The 14,401-nt window shown below is 44.8% G+C and overlaps 1 protein-coding gene across 1 annotated transcript in view; it reads right to left on the bottom strand.

Moving 5' to 3' along the window:
• ATP8B4 (ATPase phospholipid transporting 8B4 (putative)) overlaps positions 1-14,401 on the bottom strand; it is a 5,389,235-nt gene that overhangs the window by 1,667,188 nt on the left and 3,707,646 nt on the right. The window lies entirely within an intron of this gene.

Here is a 14,401-nt window from a genome sequence, read left to right as displayed (position 1 = left end):
CCGTAGTGCAGGTAGGCAGTGCAGGGAAAAGTGGCTGGGCCAAGGACCGAGATCGGTGAGACCAGTGGACCTGCATGCCCATGTGCCCACTACGAACACGTTTTACTTGCTTTTCCTTGCTCTTCATTCATTCATTTATTCATGCATCCATTCATTAAATCTTCATTCCGGTATAAAAGTGTGTAAAGATTTACTTAAATTATATTTGAAATTTCCATTGTGTCTCTTCGTAATGCAGTCTGTAAAACGGACCGTGCTCTTGACAACGATTTTTCGTATACTGAACTAAAATGAAACTCGGTCTAGTTTCTGAATTTTCTGCCTTATCGTCTCTTACGTTATTGCGCACTCCTTTCAAATGTAGTTCTTTCGGCATGGTCCCTGTCTCAAGGTCAAAAAACAATAGACCCTTTTACTTCCAGTGCGACTTGTGGGCCTCATCTGGGCGCTGTCCTTCGCATTCTTTATTTGCAACATCACGTAGTATAGGCATCTGTGAGAACTTGAAGTTTAGAATCCGTCTATGTAGTGCGCCTCAACGTTCAAATGCGAACTGGCTTCTCTCCCAAATGCCACGGCCCGCTTAGCTGGCGCGTTCTAAGTGCCCCAATTTTGTCCCCGTTGTCTGCAAGCTTTGCAGCCCAAATTGAGACATTTAATTTTTTGCGGAAGGTCAGGGAAAGTATAAAGTACCACAGGAGTTGAGTTAAAAGTGAGATTTATTGTTTGTTTGTTTGTTTTATTATTTGCAATACGCAAGCCTCCCCTCTGTTAACAGTGCGCAGCATTTACATTTACATGAGATGAGACAGGAGAAAAATATATACATACACATATGTGAGGTGAATAGAGAGAATTCAAAGATGACACCCAGCTTGTTCACCACCCATGATGGTGAAGGTAGGGGTTAGGTTTACAGGTACACTGCACAATAACATTTATTTACAAAAAGACAATCGTATTGCAATTATTTAAACCGGGATTTGTACTTCACAATCAGCTGTGCTTCGGGTGGGCATGGCACAGTCGCAATGTTTGGTGGCAATGGATCACTGCTCTGCACAGAAACGTCCAAACTTCCATATCTGTGCTTCTCTAAACAGCAACAATAAGGCCTTTCACAAAGTCGAACTGCATTTCATCATAGACTGGTTTGATCACCCATTGCTTACTTCGTTTTGAAAACACCTTAGTGTAGCGAGGCATCCTTACTTTACCCCTAGTCCTAGATTGTTCACGTTCGACATTGCTGTTATGGGCCAAGACCGCTAGTAGAGTGCGATGTTTCATGCCCCGAAAGCTAAAATGCAAGCGCTTTGGCCTGTACTTTAGGCACATATTGTGGAACACCTCCAAATCTCCTGTGTGACAGAATTCTGTCAGTCCTCTCAAATCTCTTGATAGAGTTTTGTCGAAAACAATCTTCTCAATGGCTTTGTGTGTCAGTGAAGATGGAATCAACCACTTCTTCTTCCGTGCCTCCTCTGGGGACAAAGGGCCATGTTCACATTGGTGGAAATGTTCATTTGCTGTCCAGCGGTGAACGTTGGTACAGTGGTGCATCAGTGACCGCCATTTTTCAAGTAGTATTTCCACTGACCCCTCACAAGTTTTTGAGCTCCACCAAAGATGGTTGCTGATAGAATGTGACCACTGCAAAATACTTTCAAAAACTTTTTTTTTCCCTGCAGCCGAGATTTTCTTATTGATTGATTTAGCAAGATGCCATACGTCAAATTGATGTTTAATATGTGGGAACTGCTCTCTCATTGTCTTGGCAATTGAAACGTGTCTATCCGTGGCTATGAGGTCGATGTGCATTCGTCTTGATTGTAGATATTTCACTGATTTTATAAATCCTCGTTTCTCCATGGCCACTGACGATGTACATTGTGTTACCTGCACGACCACCAAACTCACAATTTTCTTACTATCCATGTCCTGAAAGTGGTAGGTGCAGTACTTGGCAGAAAATCCAGGGCTGTCGCACTGTCCATCGCCGGCTAGCCTGAATCGTTTGCCTTCGAATGTACTTGTTAGAGACAATGGTTCAATTTTCCAAGCATCACTAATGGCCGGAAACAGATAATCACCTTGGTATATGTAGTACAGCGCGTTAGAAATTAAATGGAGTCCCACAAACTGAAAGAAAGCCTCTAACTTTCTAAAACTGGAGCCACTAAAAAGTGATGCAGCTGCACACAGTAGATTGCCTGCTGGCAGTTTCCCCAGCATCGGTTGTGCAGACCATGAGAACCTATGATTTAATCTACAGGCGGCATTTATTTTGATGTTACTGCCTTTTATTTGACGAGTCACATTAATCAATGGCTTCCCACATATTTTCCCTCTAATGGAATGCACACATTTCAGCATACTTATAATTTCCATCAAACAACTGTCGAATACAATGTATTTGCTCTCTTTCATTGGACTGTCATCCTGCGTCAACGTTGTTTCGGCCTGTGACGTTGTGGAGATTTCAACACATTGGAAAGTAATATCGCTGATATCAAGTTCTGATGCGTCTATGGATGCTGCGGCTGGTTCATTCTCTGTCATTTCGACATCTATTACTTCAACATTGATGGGAGAACACAACAATGTCGACAGGTTTTTTGGTGGCAAATTTTTGGTGGGTGTAGATTGTGTAAATTGATCTGCAACTACTTCAGAGCTATCTTCAATACATTCAATAACATCTTCTTGTGGTGGTGCGGTCGCACTGTAGCTATGGTCCAATGCAACTTTGCTATAATCTCCAAATACAGTAAATTCATGTTCTGGCCATTGGACATGAACATCTCGAGCCTGAACACGCCTCGCCTCAATTAATAGTTCCTCCATAGTGTACACTGTCTGGCAAGCCACATCTCTCATTCGCTTCACTGTCTGTGTGTGTATAGTTCTGACACCCACGGGTAACTGGAGGAGAGATTGGAAAAGGGATGTTCAGTTTAAACACAAGATGGAGTGTAGTAGAATTGACTGGAAAATAACATAAAATAGTCCCCAGCACAAACATTTTTTTAAAGTTATGAACTGTTTATAACTAACCTTTTTTTGGTTTTTTTTCTTTGCAACTTTTTTGACTCGCCCTTCAACATCTGCACGCTGTAGCTCCGAATCATTTCCGCATGTCCTCCCTTCCTCTTGCGCTGCAACAACTATATTTTCTGTATCCGCATAGACAGCACTGAATGAGGCTCCATCATCTTCCTGAAACATAGTACTTTCATTACTATGTATCAAAATATTGTTAGCATAAAACACACGTGAGGACGAACACACAGGTACATCTCAATAGCCAAACACGATTTAAACATTGTGTGCAACAATCAAACGACAAGTATTCGACCAGTGATGATCTATTTCGATGGAACTGTCAGTATCCATACCTCTGGCTCTGCATGGACTGCCATGAATGGTTGTATTGGAGAGGAGGCATCCGCATCTCCCTGAAACACAGTACTTGCATTAGTATGCTTTTCAATATTGGAAACACAACACACACTTGGGGTCGATGGCACAGGTACATATAAAGAGATAACCACAAGTGATGCATTGTCCAAAAGAATCAAGGAAAATCCAAATATGATCACATTTCATCGACTTATTTCAACGATTCCTTTACATCTGCTTCATCTAAATGAGATGTTGTGATTGTGGTGGAAGCTCCGTCGTCTCCCTGAAACATAGTACTTGGATTAGTATGGTTTTCAATATTGGAAACATAACACACACTTGGGGTCGAACGCACAGGTACATATAAAGAGATAACCGCAAATGATGCATTGTCCAAAAGAATCAAGGAAAATCTAAATATGATCACACTTCATCGACTTATTCCTCCGATTTATTTACATCTGCATCATCTAAATTGGATGTTGTGATTGTAGTGGAAGCTCCGTCGTCTCCCTGAAACACAGCACTTGCGTTAATAGGGAAGAAAGTATAGCAAATGGAATCACGTTATATGATCACGCATGATGGAGCTGTCATTATCCATACCTCGTGCTGCTGAAGAATATCTATGGATGCTGCAAATGTAGTGCGCACTTCCGAAAGCTGTTGCGCCGATTCGTATACGCATGGTCCCGCTTCCACTTCCCCTGGAATTACTTGAATGTCAGGCTCTGCATCAAGTGCAGGGGTTGACGCTCCATCAACTGCCTGAAACATAGTACTTGCATTAGTGAGGATTACAATAGTGAAAACATAACACACACCTGGGGTCGACAGCACAGGTGCATATCAACGGCTAACCACGAATGAAACATTGTGTAGAACAATCAAACGACAAGAATTCCAGCTCTGATGATGACGCTCGATGGAGCTGTCAGTATCCATACCTCCTGCTGTTGAAGAACATCTAGAAATGTTGTAGATGTGGCGGACGCTTCAGCATCTCCCTGAAAGACAGTACTTGCATTAGTATGGATAACACTAATTATAAGTGAAAATAAACACCAGTGGACGATATTTAAGGTGTATATCAATTGGAAAGCACTAACCAAACATTCGGTAAAATGATTACACGATAAAATAAAAATATTACTTGACATGCATAAAACAGGTCTGTAGCGCATTAGCCTAGTAAGATTACCTGATACGCGCAAGAAGTGGTTGATAACTGCGACCACGTCAAGGATGTAGAATGTTCTTGCTTCAGATTCAAGGGATAGTCAAGAAGTTGTAAAGGTAAATTAATGATTGATAATGAAATGCCAATATTAAAAATAGCCATCTAAAGCGACAGAATACTTGTAAAATGTTCAATACAGCACAGTTCCCTGTTCCCATATATATACATTGCGTTTGTGGGTTATGAAATCGAAAAAGAATATATTGGTAAATGTCATTATTCAAAAAACTATACACTCATATCAATATCGAAATTATTACAAGGGATAGAACACCTACAATATCAATTAATCCGTTCGGATACCTACACACTACCGCAAGGCCTAAAGCTAAATCCGGACACTTGACTCACCGGTGGCGGAATGTGTACGAATAGAGTGGGAATAGCGTTTTCGAGCAATTTACGGTCGTTTGCCGTTTAGTCTTCTTTGTTACCCAAGATGTTGTGTACATGTCCAAGGAAAAGTGCCGGCTGCAGATGCGGTATCGATCACCCCTCTTGTCCTGTAAGACTTGTTGGACTCTACTTTCCAGTTCATCCAGTGGATATCCGCAATGTCTGACCCATTCTCTTATTCGATCAACAGTTTTCGGGAATACATGCATTGTAGTGCCTTCAGATTTAGCATGGGTCTTTGAAGGGCAAGCGCTAATCGAACAGGCAGGCATTGTTGATAAATCTGAAAAGTAAATATCGACATTATTATACAATCTTCAAGAATAAAGATTTGATACAAAAGTAAATGAATCATACAATGATCAATGCAAGGTTTGTTTTGGTCGCAGGAACTATACTAGTTCATTATGTGCGGCTTAGTATTTGCATAAGTTGCAGAAATGTATAAATGATGTGACTAAAAACTGAACATGTGACTCATCCCTTGGATGTTCTGTATTGCACGAGAAGGAAACATGCTTACATTATAGACTGGACCCCCAAAGGGTGCAATTCGGTGACAATAGACACAGATGAAAATAAATAGATCTATTGATAGCATAGCAATGGAAACTCAAGTCAATAGCAATGAGACCAATGAACCTATCACTATTGTGTACTCAACTCACAAATAGATAGAAATTTAAAAATCTGCGAAATATGACTAGGATACATGGCCTTACCTTGACCAACAAACAGTTGGATTCAGCAAGCAGAGCAGTATGTTGCAGGAGAATAGGTGGGTGGCCACAGGTAGCACACTGATGGGTTTGCTCTAAGCGGTCACAGAAGTTCACGGATAGCACGACGACGAGCAGATTAGCGTAGATCTCAGTGGTTGCCAGGTAACACGTTCAGGAGTTGACTTGCAAAGCACAAAGATGTTCTCATGAGACATATCAAGTGGTTTATAAAGTATTAGAAACAGGGGTGTGTTTGTGAATGAAGGACGTATGTATGTCGTGGTCTTAGGGGGGCGGCCTGCTTCAAGGGGAGGCCTGGCTGGAGACACGGGGTCTGAGGAGGCCATGTGACCGATGGCCCCTTGGCGTGGGACACCTTTTGAAGTGCACATGTAGTTTGGCACATTGGCCTTTCGCGCCCCTGACAGCCCCCCATGCAGGCGCGCATCCACCGGCGCGAACCGCCTTTGATACAGAGGGGTGGGATGGATGGGCCTGGGGCGTGCAGATAAGGCACAGGAAGACTGCTGAATGGAGACACACTTATGTGGATTGTAGGGGGGGCGGCCTGCTTCAAGGGGAGGCCTGGCTGGAGACACGGGGTCTGAGGAGGCCATGTGACCGATGGCCCCTTGGCGTGGGACACCTTTTGAAGTGCACATGTCGTTTGGCACCTTGGCCTTTCGCGCCCCTGACAGCCCCCCATGCCAGCGCGCATCCACCGGCGCGAACCGCCTTTGATACAGGGGTGTGGGATGGATGGGCCTGGGGCGTGCAGATAAGGCACAGGAAGACTGCTGAATGGAGACACACTTATGTGGATCGCAGGGGGGCGGCCTGCTTCATGGGGAGGTCTGGCTGGAGACACGGGGTCTGAGGAGGCCATGTGACCGATGGCCCCTTGGCATGGGACACCTTTTGAAGTGTACATGTAGTTTGGCACCTTGGCCTTTCGCGCCCCTGACAGCCCCCCATGCCAGTGCGCATCCACCGGCGCGAACCGCCTTTGATACAGGGGGGTGGGATGGATGGGCCTGGGGCGTGCAGATAAGGCATAGGAAGACTGCTGAATGGAGACACACTTATGTGGATTGCAGGGGGGCGGCCTGCTTCAAGGGGAGGCCTGGCTGGAGACACAGGGTCTGAGGAGGCCATGTGACCGATGGCCCCTTGGCGTGGGACACCTTTTGAAGTGTACATGTAGTTTGGCACCTTGGCCTTTCGCGCCCCTGACAGACCCCCATGCCAGCGCGCATCCACCGGCGCAAACTGCCTTTGATACAGGGGGGTGGGATGGATGGGCCTGGTACGTGAAGATAAGGCACAGGAAGACTGCTGAATGGAGACACACTTAAGTGGATTGCAGGGGGGCGGCCTGCTTCAAGGGGAGGCCTGGCTGGAGACATGGGGTCTGAGGAGGCCATGTGACCGATGGCCCCTTGGCGTGGGACACCTTTTGAATTGTACATGTAGGTTGGCACCTTGGCCTTTCGCGCCCTTGACAGCCCCCCATGCCAGCGCGCATCCACCGGCGCGAACCGCCTTTATATCAATATATAGTATATCGTCTTTAAATCAATGATAGTGTATTGTTGCTTATCAATAACAAATGCCACATACCGGAGATTCTTGTGAGCACAGACCCACACTTCAACCGGTGTATTACAGTGGTCAAGACCCAAGGCCTGTATAATCCAATGGTAATTGTTAGTATAGACAAATGTGTGACTTTTATAGAGACATAACCCACTGAAAGACTTTGAACAAGTGTTATTTAGTTCATGCATTATCGAGAATATGTTATGTTAGCTTAGATAGATAGTGACCACCCTGCTTCACAGCGACCAGACCTTCACCCATTCGGAGCACAGATGTCTGACGTCCATCCTTGAATGGAGACACACTTGATTCATTTAAAAAATCGAAACAACCGTTGTTAAAATATATGTGGTGTTTTATTTTGTATCTTATTTTGATGACACAAAAATACAAGACTTTAAACATTGTACAGTTCAGGTTGCAGCACAGCGAGAGAAAATCCCCTGTACTGACCGCTGTCACTCGGGAACGTTTCTCTAATGGCACGAACGGCATAGGCGGGTATCACTCTTCGAACGCGGTGCCCAAGCCTCCCGTGGAGCCACCATGTAAAGGAACAATAGGCCACCAGCCTGTACCACCTGTGAAAAGGAATGAAACAAACTGTTTTTAAATGACCAAGATAAGTTTAATAAACGTTTCTTGTCAATGACAATTCTTGTAACTAATGGCATTCTGCACGGACAAATGCTATCTAGACAATGCACACTATTGAACGACTTACATGCGTTACAATGATATGTAGATGTAATTTTGGATATAGTAGAAGAACATGAAATAGGAGTGGCATGACAAGCAGAGTATACTTACTCCTTACTCGGATTACGAGGACGAACATTTGCGCGAAGTTCGTGCATAAGCACCATCATTATTCTCAACACGGCCCGTGTGAGGCAGGCTGCCCTGAAGTCTGGCAGCTCGGTGATGCATTGCGGTCGTGGCTCGCCTTCCGAAATGTAGGCCAGGCATCCCGAGTTTTCTCGGCAGCAGCAGTTCTCCTCGGTCGGCATTAGCTCGCACCGATTGCATGTGCACCAGGTGGAGACGCCGTCCATTCAACTAGGCCCAGGCTCTTCATCTGTTGATTTGTCCTGCCAACTGCCGTCCGAATCCCCATCGTTTTCGCGTGCTTCCCTTTCCAGTAGCTCTTCCTAGGCATATTCATGCTCGTACATATAGGGCATTATTGTAGCCATTGTGCGTTAAACAAACTAAAATAATTTATAGTGGTGGTACTGGTATCTGTTCACACGGGCTACAAGTGGCGAAGGTAGCTGACCAGAGCACTGAAACGAGTCACAGAATACTCAAAGTAACACAGAGAGAGGAATGGAATCGAAAATCTGCTGCTGTGTGTTGTGAAACGGCCTGTTTATACTTATTGAGGAAAGAGGCGTCCTGCCATTTCCATGGGACACGTCATTAGCTGAAGAGCAGCGAATGTTGTCACGAGACGTGCTTTGGTGTTGGGAAATGGGCGGTACGAGTCTTCTGATGACAGGCTCAGGGGCGGGGGAATTGATTTAGTGCCGCAAAAGCAGGTCAGCCAGGGCGATCGGGGAAAAGATAGGATTATCAGAAAATGGCTGCTCCCTGGTGCTTGTTTTCGCGTGCGTTTAATGGACGAAAACTCGGGTAAGGTCCATAGGAAAGTTTTCTAAAATTGAGCCACTTAGGCTTAAAAAAACATGGCCGACCCGTAGGGACAATACAAATTTTTACTAGACCATGCCTTTAAGTGGAGCAGAGCTCTGGAGAAAGTGAGCTTCTGGGGGGAAAGCGAGGAAGGGAAGAATACCTCTGAGGAGGTACAGCTGATAGTTTGACTTCTTAGAGACGTCCAAAATGAGAGAAGGAGAGGGTGGAGTTGAAGATGACCCAAAGGGTCTTAGCCTCACAGGTAGGAGAAGGAAGAGGACCCAGAGTGGGCAGCCAGAGAGAGAGAGAGAGAGGAAAGGAGGGAGCTGGTGTTCAACATTATTACTGTATTGAATAAAATAAATGGATTGAAGTCTATAATTTGCTTAATCTCCAACAATAGGGTTTCAGGAAGGGAAGCAGTAACACAACTAGTATGTGGACGATTCAGTATTTGATTACCGATTCCTATTACCACAGAAATAGACAACTGTACTTATGTTTTGTGGATTACTTGGGGGCTTTTGACTGTGTTTTCGCGTCCCAGACTTTGGGAGAAGTTGGCTCGATGGGGCATAGACCCCTGTTCACTGCATTTTATACGAGAACTATACACTGATACCTTGGTGATGAATAGATTATCACAAGATGGCCACATATCTAAATCTGTTGCCACCAACACCGGGCTAAAGCAAGGATGTGTGCTTGCTCCCACACTTTTTAATGTATATGCCGCTGATATGGATGAGAAGCTGCACGCTTGTAATAATTTTCCACCTAAACTCAGCAGTGAGAGCACTTGATGGCTCTCATATGCTGATGATACAGTAGTAATTGACCAGACTCCGATAGGCTTGCAGCACTCAATTGATGTTCTCTATTCTCATGCAACTGTTAACAACTTAAAAGTAAACCAGAATAAAACAAAAATTATGATTTTTGGTAAAAGATTGGGTTGCAAAAAACACTATCCATGGTAAATGGGGGGTGTAAAGCTGGAAGTGGTTAATACTTATAATTACCTAGTATTGCCCATTCAGAGCCAGCCTCCAACCACCTTCTTTGCTGATGTTCTACCATCTAAATCAGTCACGAAGTGGCAGGTTAGTTCAAATGTCATGCTTAGGGAGCAGATGGTTATTCAGTGGAAGGACTATTGGAGGTTTACAAAAATGTTGTGATCCCCGGACCCTTATATGGTCTAGAGGTGTTGCCTTATTGACTGAAATGTATGGAAGAGAAGTTATTTCGTTCCCTGCTGGGTGTACCAAATGCGGTTGCAGTAGAGCAGTGGTCTTCAAACTTGTTGGCCTATTACCACTCTGAGAAAATGTGGGCAGGCCAGGCCCCTCCCAAAAATGCAAATGAACAGTAAGTCCAAATGGCTATGAAATATTGCGTGCCATTGCTGCACCCTGCTCCCAGTATAGTCCCTGAGCCCCTACCTGCTCCCATCACAGTCTCTGGACTCCCTCACCCCACTCCTAGCCCAGTCCCTTGGCTTTCCCCACCCAACCACAGACCCTGGGCTCCCCCATCCTGCTCCCACCACAGTCCGAGGACCAGTTGCGGCTGGTGATTTTTTAAAGTGGAAGGGCCTACATATTTCCCCCCGATATGCTAGAGGCCGAGCGTAGTGAGGGAGCCCAAACCAATGAAAGGAGATTTTTTTTAAATAATGGATTAAAATGATACATTTTACAATACACTTTTTTTTAACAATTCCCAAGATTAATAGAACTTAAAGAGGCTGAATAGAATGTTTCAGTATGTTACAATTATGTAGGATATGGTGGCCCTTTTTACCCAAAGAGAAGAGTATTAAATATACTTTTTAAACAGCCACAACTACTTAGTAGGGTTTTGAATATCAGCCTGCGTGTGTGCTACCTTTAAAACTTCAGGTGTCTGTCTGATTCTCAGTCGCATCTTATTCCGAATTGGTTCGGAATGATATCTCTGTTTGTACTTTGCAGTTTGCGTAGCGCTTCAACACTGGGTATCCAAGCGCTTCCATCTTCTGTGAGTGGCTTAGATTGTAGCTGGCATGTGTTGTTGAGACTGGCGTCATTACTTTTGTTGGACACAAAAGAGCATGAAGGAAGCAGACCTCATGATCTGTTTTGGGAAGAGCGTGCTTGAAGTGGAGCAATGTTAGCATATATTGTTGAGCGAAACCTCCTGGTTTTTCTTTGGGGACAGCAAGCATACATTCCTGTTACAAACTGCTCCTGGGTACCGATAGTGACCTGGAAGCTATTGGGGTGTCATTTGGCACATTTAGAGAGGGGGCTATGTTGCTTGTTTTACCCCTGGCCCCTGACAAAACTAGTAAAAAAAATGCACCCGGCACAAATTAGAAATGATATGAAAGGCTTGTCAGATAAAGAGATTGGAGGAATAAATTGACAGTCAGATGAACTGATTCAGGTCCGCGCTGTGACACTCTAGTATTTCCCAGGACAGGATTTGTGAAGGTATATTTTCTCTGGCCTTATAAAAGGGGCAAAGAAACTTGACATGTCCCAAAAAAGATAATTCTGCCAAACATAGCATAGGTGCTGGCCAAAAGGTTTATGTAATCCTGGCTAATCTCTGATTTGTGAAGCCAATGCATTGTGGGAATCAGCAGCTAAGCACCAAATCTATTTAACTATAGTTATTTGATTGGAAAGCAGAAGGATGGGGTGATTGCAGACTCAAGAAAAACAAGGATGCTATGAGCTACAGTTAAAGCATTACATTTTAGAAAACACTTTCTGTCGGTGGTGAATGGCTGCTGTACCTCAGTTTGATGGTTACAAACCTTCTGGTGCATTGGCGCCTGACCTGGCGTAGTAGCAGTCGTCTCTGTGGTGACAGTTATCAATAGACTGTGTGGGACTGTGAAATGCGGCAATAAAAACTTCTTTCTGGTTAGCGTGGTTGTGAGCTTCCAGCTCATTGTACAGTGACTCTGCCAGAGCCTTGTGAGGGAGGCACATGTTAACGGCAGGGGAGAGGGGTAACGCAGGCTACAGGCATTTTCCATACCACAACTCGATACACTACTAATATGAACTGCAACATGAGGATGTGTCTGGGTAGTGTAAGGGAGGCATGGTATCACACGTATGACACTGACACAAGAGTTCCAAGTTTCAAAACCTTTATTCAATTCTTGGGGTTTGGAAAAACTCCTACTTTGCCCTATGGCTAAGATGGGAGTAGTCTCTACCATCAAATAATAAAGCAAACACAGTCCTAGTCAGTCTTTGTCAAATCAAAATGGCCTATACTAACAAAACCTAAAGCCTGCCCTATCTCTTATACAAAAAGTGTGTAATGGGGAATATGTAGGTAAAGGAAAGTCAATGATAAAACATAAAAGATGAAGGTGGCTGAGTCAGCTCTCCTCCCCATGTTGGACAGCACGAAGTAAGGCGGACCCTTTAATCAGGATGACACACTCTAGCTCAGATTATTAAAAAAAAGGCAGTTCAAAACGTGGGCCGAAGCCTGCTTGGCCTTCCACGTTGAAGTCACTTAATCCAGCTTTCCAAAAGTTATTTCACAGTTCAACAAAAGTTCACGTAGGTCTTCCTCTGTCGAGCATGGACCTCTCAAGGCATCAATAGTTCACGTAGGCCTCCCTTAGTCAACTCAGACCTTTCAATCAAAAAGTACCTGATTCAACGTAGATATCCCTCAGCCGGACTCTGACCTCATAATCAGAGCACTTGCAGGAGTTCCTTTACCTAAGCTCTATTCGTATTTGTTAGGGGTTCCCTTCCCCTAACATATTTCATATTCTAGGCCTCCCTCTGTCAGGCTCGGACCTTTCACTGATGTTGAAGACTTTCAAATGTGCGAGGCTTTCACCATAGACCTCCGCAGGACCACTCCGACTTTCACTTCAGCTCTCCCTGAAGTTTATTTACTGCAATGTCTCTTGGTATTGGTAGTTCTATACCACAATCAGAAAAGTTCAAAGAAAATTCCTCTTTAAGCAATCACCTTTTAACTTCCCCTTTCGTCGTGGTCAATCTTGACAATTGCGCATTTCAGAGTTCATTCACCTTGACGCTTTATAACAAGCCATCAAACATTTCGCAGAGACCGTCGAGCGGGCTACTTCCTTTCACCAGAACACTTCGCTACTCTGTATCACTGAGTTCACAGTTATCAGCAACTTAAGTTAATCACTGGTTTGCTTTCTTTCGGGTCTCATCAACATGTGCGCAACCTTCAATTGTGATATACACAGTTGCGCTAAGCTCTGCTCCTTCTCGTGTCTCACCTTGCTCAGAGTGTGTCTCTATATTCCGCTTTTTAATCCATGTGGGAAGAACTAATTGGTGTCAGATAAATGTGATTATGGTCAAGTGCCTGACTTTGCCTGACCTGATTAACGGGACATGTCCATTGAGATATGTAAGTGTTAGTCTTTTTACTCTCAGTCGCCCTCTTCCTCACCTCAGTGCTTATGTAAAAAGGGGGGGGGTTGGGATGTTGGTAATCTTAAAAAAAAGGATGGGGTATGGGCATGGGAAAGGAGGGGATACAGCGTCTCACCATTGGTTGACTCACCCCCACGCAATGAAGATCCCTCACCCAGGTGATGTTACGCTCACCTGGTTCCACGGGGGTGCCACCCAGCAATCAGGGTCCAGGTATCCCTCCCTGCGATGCCCAGTGGTGACCAGCGGAAGAGTCCTGCCAGAAATACAGGTAAACAATGTTTAGGACCGGGCAACTGGGATTAACAGCCTCCCACCACCCAGTATGTCTGTGGCCCCTCTGGGCCTCCTCTCACCTTGTTCTTGATGTTGGCGGGTTCTCCGTCCTGCTGTCTCGGCAGGGGCACGTAGTGCTTTGCAGGCAATGGCGGTCGAGTTACTTCACTGATGCCGGCCCGACGTGAGTCTTTCAGGTAGGTCTTATTGCTATGGTGTTTTGCTGTCCTAGCATGCCTTCTGGAATGAACAATGTCTTTTTCTTTTCCTTAGGTACGTGGAAGTCTGATTGGTGGCGAAGATTGGATTCGGGGTTCGCTGGTAAGTATTAGCGTTTCTTTTTGGAGCGCCTTGACGTGGCGAGTAGGTGCTTTACGCAGCGCTAAGGTGCCTTGCCTTTGCTAACCTGTTATCTTTTATCTTTACAGGTCGCGGGTGCTCCGCCGGAGTGTGGAATTCCAGAGGTGTTGCTGAATGAAGTGCGAGTGTCAAGGTAAGCCTTTTGGTGGAGTTTGTTAATTGTTAATTAGCACAATCTGTGCTAAATGTCTAATGCTCTGTCTCTCCCTTTCTGCAGGTCCGTCGATCCGAAGGAGCGCTGGTTCCAGGGTACCGGTTGGAAGAGCTGAGGACTGCTAATGATGAAATTCAGGTAAGCTGCAACCTCTTCTAACAATGTCTTCTTT

The sequence above is a fragment of the Ambystoma mexicanum genome, chromosome 11, assembly GCF_040938575.1.
Source record: "Ambystoma mexicanum isolate Mex_15411 chromosome 11, UKY_AmexF1_1, whole genome shotgun sequence".
Classification (NCBI taxonomy): Eukaryota; Metazoa; Chordata; class Amphibia; order Caudata; family Ambystomatidae; genus Ambystoma; species Ambystoma mexicanum.
This window is presented reverse-complemented; position numbering and strand designations above follow the sequence as displayed.